This window comes from Aegilops tauschii, chromosome 1 (assembly GCF_002575655.3).
Source record: "Aegilops tauschii subsp. strangulata cultivar AL8/78 chromosome 1, Aet v6.0, whole genome shotgun sequence".
Lineage (NCBI taxonomy): Eukaryota > Viridiplantae > Streptophyta > Magnoliopsida > Poales > Poaceae > Aegilops > Aegilops tauschii.
In genome coordinates this window covers 102,328,940-102,339,812 of record NC_053035.3, presented here as the reverse complement: position 1 = coordinate 102,339,812, position 10,873 = coordinate 102,328,940, and positions in this window count along the sequence as shown.

Here is a 10,873-nt window from a genome sequence, read left to right as displayed (position 1 = left end):
TATCTTCCATGCTAAACACATTAGTGGAGGTTCCCAAGCGATAAAAGTAAAGGCTTACTGCCCCTCCACCAAAAAACGGACTCCACGGCTAACCGAATCCACGCGTAGCGTCCATACCAAAACCAGTCCTGGGGGAGTTTTGTTTAATTATTTGCAATTTGAATTCGGGACTGGGAATCCCTATTACCGCCCCTCTCGTGGAAGGATGGGTGAATAAACACTCATCATGAGAATAACCAGTTTAGCATGGAAGATACTGACTACCTCCTGTCACTCTATGAACAATCCAGGCACACAAAAAGGATATTTATTTGAAGTTTTTAGAGGTTGCACATGCAAATTTACTTAGGACGGCAGGGTAATACCGCATATGGGTAGGTATGGTGGACTCATCTGGAATTACTTGGGTTTCAGGATTTTGATGCACAAGCAGTAATTCCGCTTAGTACAGGCGAAGGCTAGCAATTAGGTTGAGAAGCGGCCAGCTAGAGAGCGAAAATGGTCATGAACATGCATTATGCATATGTAACATTGGATACTAGCATGAGTAGGATATGAACACCATGAACATAAATATCATAGAGGCTATGTTGGTTTTGATTCAACTACATGCATGAACATGTGCCAAGTCAAGGCACTCGAACATTCAGAGGAGGATACCATATCATCATACTACATCACAATCATTTTAACGCAATGTTGACATCTAAGATAAATCATTATCCACTCCTAGCTACTTAAGCATGGCATGAGAAACTATAATCTCTAATTGTCATTGCAAACATGTTTGATCGTAATAGGCTGAATCATGGATACTAGGTTAAACATATTTACAAAAGCAGAACAAGTTGAGTTCATACCCGTTTCTCCCTGCCATAGCTAGCTCATCAAATATCATCATTATTGCCTTTCACTTGCACGACTGAATGATAAGAAAATGATAATAGTGCAAGAGTGCCACGGACTAAGATGGAATCTGCAAACATTCTATTCAAAAGGAGAAGACAAGGTAATATGGGCTCTTTGTTAGATCAACAATAATGGACATGAGAGCCACTAGACATTTTCATCGTGGTCTTCTCCTTGGTATGACTCAATGTAAAGAAAAGAATTTCAGAGAAACACAATGAAATGGTTTTGAGTTTTTGCTTTTTCTGGAAGAAACCAAAAAAAAGAAAAAAAAAAGCAAAAACGAGAAAAACTATTTACACGGGAACGCTCCCAACAAGAAAAGGAAGAACAAGGAAATCTTTTGGGTTTTCTTTTTAATACTACAACTAACTAAGCTAGAAAGAAAAAACGAAAAGAACAAGAAACATTTTTTTTGGATTTTCTCAAAGTTTTTCAAACACACAAGAATAAAGTGAGAAAATAAATCTAGCATGGATGATACAATGAAAAATATGAACACCGACAACTTGAATGAAATGTGTGAACATGAATGTAATGTCGGTGGAAATACGTACTCCCCCAAGCTTAGGCTTTTGGCCTAACTTGGTAATCACCACTCGAAAAAGCCATTAGAATACACGTTGAAGTGTTGGGGAGCGGGCACCTGAGGGTCCCACTCCTGAGGTTCCTCCTCTGTTGCTGCCTGGGCGTTCCGGTAGGCAATGATGTCCTCGGGCATGATCCTGTACTGCCCCTGGCAATATGATCAAACAAAGCAGGAGCAGGCTGTAGGGAACAAGAACGTCAGTGTTCTCACTATCAATAAACTAATGATGTGCTATAGCCTGACGATCTAAAGTAAACCTTGGTTAAGGAATAATCATGCTGGCGTATCTGAATGTTAAAGTGACTCGCTAAGCGAGTAGCATAAATACCGCCATGAATTTTACCCTTGGACCTGTTAATGTGGAGGCGATGTGCCACAATAGCTCCCAAGCTATAAGTGTTATCGCTGTAAAGTGCACGGCGTAAGACAGCGAAATCTGGGGCACTAAGTGCACCTACCTTCTCTCTAGCAAGTAAACACTTCGCAATGAATAGAGCAAAATAATGCACATAAGGAAACTGCAAGCTAGTGGCGGTGACACTCGACACCCTTCTATCATGCCCCACTGTCAAAGTGCGGTAAAAACCATCAAACTCTGCGGGCCTAGGCTCTATTAAATCCCCGTCATAAGGGATCAATCATATGTCACAAAATTCAGTGAGTGGTATCTGATGGGTTTCAGCATATAAATTATACTGCACCTCGGGAGGATTATTCCTACTCAATAAATGAAAACTTTGCACAAAGGAATTTGTGAGGTGATGATACTGTTCACACTCAGCTGCGATGAAGTCGGTGAGGCCGGCATTAGAAGCAAATTCTGCAAACTCTTGGCGACTTTCGGCTCCATCCACGATTGGGGTATGCGGCCATTCGCATGGCCGTACCTCCACCATTCTCTGGGTGTGGAGGTCATTATCCGATGACTCCCCAATAACTCCCTTGGAGTTCTTCTTGGAAGCAAACTTCCTAAAGAAACTCATCTTTTTCCTATGAACAAAATTCTGAAATTTTTAGTCCACAATTTTTCTCAACAAAACTTCACAAGATTGATAGTAATTACTCATAGCGATGCATAGAGGCCATATCAAGCATTCAAACTACTTAGAACTCTAAGAATTCAACGTGCAAGCACATTTACAGCAGCACCAAGACTAGCTAATTATTCAAACCACTAAAGCAAGAACTAATTGGACCAATGGAGGAGTCACATACCAAGTAGCAATCCCCCAAAACAGTATCAGAAACGGAGCTTCGAGCAAAGAGATTGAAATCCGCGGGTTTGAGAGCAAGAACACGAGAGAGAGAGAGAGAGAGAGAGAGAGCAATGGTGATTTTTTCCTGGAGGTAGGTGGTGACATGTGCTAAAGTGATAAGTGAGGGGGCCCACGTGGGGACCACAACCCACCAGGGCGCGCCTGGGAGTGCTGGCATGCCCAGGTGGGTTGTGCCCACTTGGTGCACCCCCTCTGGTGCTATTTGCATCAAAAAATCAGAAATGTTCAAAAAAAATCATATTAAATTTTCAGAGCATTCTGAGAACTTTTATTTTTTGGGTCATTTTTTATTGCTCGGGAAATTCAGAAAACAAACAAAACATGGCATTTTATTTTATTTAACTAATAAAAATAGAAAACAAAAGGTAAAGACAGAAGGTAGTGCTCACTAAATTCATCAACTTCATACCTTTAAAAAATGATCCATTAATAAGGTTGATCAAGTCTTATTAACAACCACTTTCGATTAGCATGAAACCGAAGAACTTTGTAAAACACTAAGTTACCTCAACGCGGATATGAATGTCCCCAACAATAAGCATTTCATATTTCTTTTTGGCAGTAGGTAGAGGTAGTTGAAAACTTCCAATAGTGATTATCGAAGATTTTTCAATAACATTAATACCATTCACATGGAATTTTTTCTTCGGAAAGTGCACCATATGCTCATTACCATTGATATGAAAAGTGACCTTGCTTTTATTCCAATCAATAATAGCCCTTGCAGTATTCAAAAAGGGTCTACCAAGGATAATCGACATGTTGCCATCCTCGGGCATCTCATGTATAACAAAGTCAGTTAAGATAGTAACGTTCTCAACAACAACGGGCACATCCTCACAAATACCGATAGGTATGGCAGTTGATTTGTTAGCCATTTGCAAAGATATTTCGGTAGGTGTGAGTTTATTCAAATCAAGTCTTTCATATAAAGATAAAGGCATAACACTAACACCAGCTCCTAAATCACACAAAGCAGTTTTCACATAATTTCTTTTGATGGAGCAAGGTATAGTTGGTATTCTCGGAGCTCCAAGTTTTTTAGGTACTCCATCCTTAAAAGAAAAATTAGCAAGCATGGTGGAGATTTCAGCTTCCGGTATTTTTCTCTTGTTGGTGATGATGTCTTTCATGTACTTTGCATAAGGGGCCATTTTTAAGATATCAGTCAAGCGGGTACACAAAAAGACTGGCCCAATCATTTCAGCAAAGCGTTCAAATTCTTCATCATCCTTCTTCTTAGTTGATTTAGGTGGAGAAGGCATAGGTTTTTGAACCCATGGTTCTATTTCCTTACCATGTTTTCTAGCAACAAAGTCTCTTTTATCATACCCTTTATTCTTGGTTTGTGGGTTATCAAGATCAACAACTGGTTCTATTTCAACATCATTGTCTGGTTCTTTATTATTTGTTTGGGTGTCTTCATGAACCTCCTCATTATCTTTTTCATTATCAGAAGGTGAGTGTTCATTACCAGATTGAGTTTCAGCATCAGAAATAGAAACATCATTATTAGCTTCAAGAGGTTTTTCTATTTGAGGTTCACTAGAGGTATGTAAAGTCCTATCATTTTTCTTCTTCTTCTTCTTTTTAGAAGGACTAGGTGCATCAGTGTTAACTCTTTGAGAGTATTCTTCAATTCTTTTAGGGTGTCCCTTAGGGTAAAGAGGTTCCTGAGTCATTCTACCCCCTCTAGTCATTACTCTAACAGCATGATCATTGATGTTATTATTCATTTCATCAAGCAATTCTCTTTGAGATTTAACAACTTGTTCTAGTTGAGTTTGAACCATAGAGTCATGTTTTCCTACACCTCTAACATCATTGGTAATTCTAAATAACAAGTCACTCAAGCGAGCAATCATATCAGAATTGTATTTCGATTGTTTCATAACATTTGCATTGAAGTGATCTTACTTTCTAATGTAATTATCAAACTCATAAAGGTATTGACTAGGATGCATATTATAAGGATTGTAATTGAATTTCATTAAAGAATTTACCTCTACCACCTTAGGTGGCAGTGGTGTTTCAAGCCCATGTATTTCTTCAATAGGAGGTAAATTTTTGACATCCTCAGCTTTAATACCTTTTTCCTACATAGATTTCTTTGCCTCTTGCATATCTTCAGGACTGAGATATAAGATACCCCTCTTCTTCGGAGTAGGTTTAAGCGGTGGTTCGGAAGAGTCCAATCATCATAATTTTTCAATATGTTATTCAATAACTCTTTAGCTTGTTAAACAATCTGTTCCCTGAAAACACAACCAGCACAACTATCTAGGAAATCCCTAGAAGCATCAGTTAGTCCATTATAGAAGATATCAAGTATTTCATTTTTCTTAAGAGGATGATCAGGCAAAGCATTAAGCAATTGGAGAAGCCTCCCCCGAGCTTATGGGAGACTCTCTTCTTCAGTTTGCACAAAGTTAAATATTTCCTGTAAGGCAGCTTGTTTCTTATGAGCAGGAAAATATTTTTCAGAGAAGTAGTAAATCATATCCTGGGGACTATGCACACAACCAGGAGCAAGAGTGTTGCACCAAGCTTTTGCATCGCCCTTTAATGAGAATGGAAATAATTTAAGAATATAATAGTACCGAATTTTCTCATCATGATCAAAAAGGGTGGTTATATCATTCAAAGTGCCACAACAGTTTCAGTTTCATAACCATGGAAAGGATCAGATTCAACCAAAGTAATCAACTCTGGGTCGACAGAGAATTCATAATCCTTATCGTCAACAAAGATAGGTGAAGTAGCAAACTGAGGATCACATTTCAATTTAGCATTAAAAGTGGTTCCTGAGTCATTCTACCTCCTCTAGTCATTACTCTAATAGCATGATTATTGGTATTATTGTTCATTTCATCAAGCAACTCTCTTTGAGATTTAGCAACTTGTTCTAACTGAGTTTGAACCATAGAAGCATGCTTCTCCACACCTCTAACATCATTTGAGATTCTAAATAACAAGTCACTCAAGCAAGCAATCATATCAGAATTGTATTTCAATTGTTTCATAACATTTGCATTGAAGTGATCTTGCTTTCTAATGTAATTTTCAAACTCATAAAGGCATTGGCTAGGATGCATATTGTGAGGATTATTGTTATCATTGAATTTCATTAGAGAATTTAGCTCTGCCACCTTAGGCACTGGTGGTGTATTAAGCCCATGTATTTCTTCAATAGGAGGTAAATTTTTGACATCCTCGGCTTTAATACATTTTTCCTTCATAGATTTCTTTGCCTCTTGCATATCTTCGGGACTGAGATATAAAATACCCCTCTTCTTCGGAGTGGGTTTAGGCGGTGGTTCAGGAAGAGTCCAATCATCATAATTTTTCAATACATTGTTCAATAATTCTTCAGCTTGCCTAATAGTTCTTTCCCTTAAAACACAACCAGCACAACTATCTAGGAAATACCTAGAAGCATCGGTTAGTCCATTATAGAAGATATCATGTATTTCATTTTCCTTAAGAGGATGATCAGGCAAAGCATTAAGAAATTGGAGAAGCCTCCCCGGAGCTTGTGGGAGACTCTATTATTCAATTTGCACAAAGTTAAATATTTCCTGTAAGGCAGCTTGTTTCTTATGAGCAGGAAAATATGTTTGAGAGAAGTAGTAAATCATATCTTGGGGACTACGCACACAACCAGGAGCAAGAGTATTATACCAAGTCTTAGCATCACCCTTTAATGAGAACGGAAATAACTTGAGAATATAATAGTAGCGAATTTTCTCATCATGAGCAAAAAGGGTGGCTATGTCATTCAACTTAGTAAGGGGTGCCACAATAGTTTTAGTTGCATAACCATGGAAAGGATCGGATTCAACCAAGGTAATCAACTCTAGGTCAACAGAGAATTCATAATCCTTGTCATCAACAAAGATAGGTGAAGTAGCAAACTTAGGATCACATTTCATTCTAGCATTTAAAGATTTTTCTTTCAGTTTGCGTAATAATTTTCTTAAGATCATTCCTATCATTGCAAGCAAGAGTCTCTAGTTTTCTCCTCATCCATAACATAACCTTCCGGTCTCTTAGGCAATTCATATCTAGGAGAACTAGATCTAATATGTGTTTCAAGATTTTCAGTTTCAAGCTCTTCATCAGTTTCAGCATTCTCAAAAGCTTTAGTTCTAGCAAGTTGTTCATCAAGAAATTCACCTAGTGGCACATTATCATCAAGCAAGGTACTTGTGACGCCCTCAATTCAATCGTACACTAATCATACATGCAAATGTGTATGATCAAGATCAAGGACTCGCGGGAAGATTTCACAACACAACTCTAGACGCAAATTAAAATAATACAAGCTTTATATTACAAGCCAGGGGCCTCGAGGGCTTGAATACATAAGCTCGAATACACAAGAGTCAGCGGAAGCAACAATATCTGAGTACAGACATAAGTTAGATAAGTTTTCCTTAAGAAGGCTAGCACAAAAATTGCAACGATCGAAAAGGCAAGGCCTCCTGCCTGGGAGCCTCCTAACTACTACTGGTCGTCAGCGGTCTCCACGTAGTAGCAGGCATCAGCGATGGAATCTGGCTCCTGGGCTCCGACATCTGGTTGCATCAACCGGAAAGAAGAAGAAAGGGGGAAAAGGGGGAGCAAAGCAACCGTGAGTACTCATCCAAAGTACTCGCAAGCAAGGATCTACACTACATATGCATCGGTATCAATGAAAAGGGTTGTAGCTGTGGACTGGACTGAGAATGACAGAAGAGAAGGGGAAAGCCTAGCCTATCGAAGACTAGCATCTTCTGGAAACCACCATCTTGCAGCAACAGGAGGGAGTAGAATAGCATAAAGTAAAGTAGTAGAAGTGTTATCAACCTCGGCCAGAGATCCTTTCTCCACTCCCTGCGAGAAAGCAATCCCAGAGCCATACTATCCATTTATCACCTCATATCCAAGTCTCATCTCAAGTATCTAGTTCTAGTTGTATCAATCGGGATACAACTCCAAGTGTCCGTTACCGTAGGACATGCTATCGATAGATGTTTTCTTCCCAGCAGGGGTGCACCAACTTACCCACCACGCTCGATTAACTCCGGCTGGACACACTTTCCTGGGTCATGCCCGACCTCGGCCAAACAATACGCCGCAACCCGACCTAGGCTTAATAGAGAGGTCAGCACGCCGGACTAAACCTATGCCTACAGGGGTCATGGGACATCTCCCCGGGAACTCCTGCACGTTGCGTACGTGGTCGGTGAGCAGACCTAGCTACCTCCTTTAAAAAGGCAGGTGCTTACCAGTCCAACCCGGCGCGCGCCGCTCAGTCGTTGTCGTCTATTAAGCTTCGGCTGATGCATACGACACAGAACGCCCATACTATGCCCACGTGATGGTTAGTGCTCTCAGGCCAGAGGCCCCTCGGATCAAATATCCAAATCGTAGTGGATTAGGAGCACGCGGTAACAAGGAGAGACTCACGAAAGATGTGACCCCGTTGCCCCGTCTCGAAGACTTGCGGCAAGGGCTAGGAATGCCCGGCCACGCCTCGTAATTATCTCATGGGCACCCTCCAGGTCAACCCGACTCCTCATCACTCGCAAATATGCTCGCGCGGGTACCCCTCAGGGCCGACCCGTCTTTACTAACAGGGTTCAGTGTAAAGTCATAGTAACCATAGTAACCGTGTGTCCAAACATCAAGGGGAAAACCCGAGGAATCACTCCCGGTGAATTCCACTTGATGTAATCATCAAGGTGAACGTAAGAGGAACCACCCCCGAGGTTCACACTTGAGGGGTTGCACGACAGAGTCGTATCGAAAGTGGTTAAGGCGGAATCACCCCCGATGACCACGACCAAATAGCTACACTATAGGGTTAACATCAGAAGTGCTGTAGAGGTCTCACCCTCGGCACTCGATAGTAACCTATTAGTGTCGAGCAACTAAGGGGAAAGTGATGTGTGGTGTCGGGGCCTGGTCTTCGATCCCGTTGATCGGGTCTTCAATGATGAAGCAGGGGCAACAAGGACAAGGTGGAGGTCACTGATGGATCACTAACCAACCTATACTAAGCAGCTTAGGATAAGCAGGTAGGTAACAATGAGCAGGTTACAAAAGCAGGCTATGCATCAGAATAGGAGCAAACAATAACAGTAGCAAAATCTAATGCAAGCATGAGAGAAATGGAATGGGCGATATCGGGATGATCAAAGGGGGGCTTGCCTGGTTGCTCTGGCAAGGAGGGGGGTCGTCGTCGACGTAGTCAATCACAGGGGCAGCATCGGTCTCAGGGTCTACCGGAGAGAGAGGGGGAAGAAACAGTAGATAAAAAGCAAACATAGCATCACAAAGCATAACGTGGCAATATGCTGTGTCGGGTGTGACCTAACGTGTGGCTACACGATATAGGTGAAGGGGGAATTCAACCGGGAAGGTTTTCCCGGTTCTGGACCTGTGTTAGACAGATGACCGGAGGGGGAATGTTCCATGTTCAGATAGTTAGAGGCATCTGACAGGTAAACGGACCGCGTATCCGGATTCGTTGGATTTTTCTGAGCAACTTTCATGTAGAAAACATTTTCATCGGAGTTACGGGTCAGCGACCGAGGTGGTGGCCCAGGCCGTCCACGTCGGCGGGCGGCGTTGGCGCGCTGGCGGTGACCTCCAGGACGATGGCGCGGCTCGGTCACGGTCGGAAAATGGCCACCGGAGACCGTTTGGACCGCCGCGAGCACCTACAGGTGTAGGGGGCGGCGTGCTCCCAGCTGCCGCATCAGTGGGTTCGAGGGCTGGTCGGAGTGGCGCCGGCGACGAGCAGGGGCGGTGGCGGTGTTCGGGGGCGCGTCAGGGAAAGCCTACAGGGCACCAAATCGACCGCGGCTGGTCGCGTTCGAACACAGACTCGATGCCGCGTCGCGTCGTGTGGTCGGTTGGACTCGGGGGTGACCGGAGCTACGCCGGTGACGAGTGGAGGTGGCGTTGACTTTCGGGTGATCGACGCAATGGCAGCAGCAGCCTGCAAAAGGGCGAGGCAAAGGGGGGTAGCGAGGTCCTACGCCCGCGGGCGAGCTAAACGGGCACTGGCGCGGGACCATTTGGTCGCCGGAAGCTCGTCGGCGATGAGCTCCCGCGGTGATGGGCTCGGGCACGTACGAGACGGCAACTACGGGCACGTTGGGGCGAGGAGAAGAGAGCGGGGAGGAAGGAGAGCTCACCGAGCGGCACGCCGATGGCCCTTGGTAGTTTAGGAGCGCAGGGAAAGGCCGAATCAACGACGGCGGTGTCGCGGTGGCCGGAGATGGGGACGAGGACGAACAGCAGCTGCGGTGCGTCCCGGTTCCAGCGGAGGGCGCCAGCCGAAGGAGTCGACCCCGGCGGAGCTCACCGTCAGGGTCAGCGGACGCGGGGCCGTCGGTGGCCGCGACAACTACGGAGGGTGGCGGCGACTGCGCTCGGAGGTGGACGGGGAACGAGGGGGAGAACGAGGAGGGATCTGGTGGGGAGAGTAAAAATATCTGCGCGGGGAGGGGGCTGACGAGGACGAGGTCGAGAGGGGAGGGCTCGTCCTTATCCCCGGCGTTGCCGCGGCATGGGGCGGCGAGCCGGTCAGGCGGCGACCGTGGGCACGGGCGCTCGGTCGCCCGCACAGTGAAGACGACATGGGAGGGGGAGCTGGGCGGCCTGGGTCGGCCAGGTGGGCTGAGGCCCAAGGGGGGCGCAGTGGCCAGCTGGGCCAATCGGCCCAGTTGAGGGGGGGCTTTTTCCTTTTTCTGATTTCTCTTTTATGTTAAAATCAGAGACATCTAGGGAAAATTTTGGGCTACCAAAATACTTTGAAAAAAAATGTGGGACTGGCCACTTAAATTCTTTCTAGTATTTGTCACTGCCACAAAGAGTTTGGGGCCATCAGGAGTTGTCCAAGCATTTTTAGAAAATGAAAAGGACATCTTAAATACTGTTGGACTAGATAATAAATTCCCAGGGGCAATTTGGGAATTCCAAAAATGTTGGCTTCAACATGACAAATATCTAGGGATTATTTGCCATAGGATGAACTATTTTATTTTCATGAAAGAAGAAGCAAATATTTGACATGCAATTTGAATTTGAATTTGAAGCAGATTTT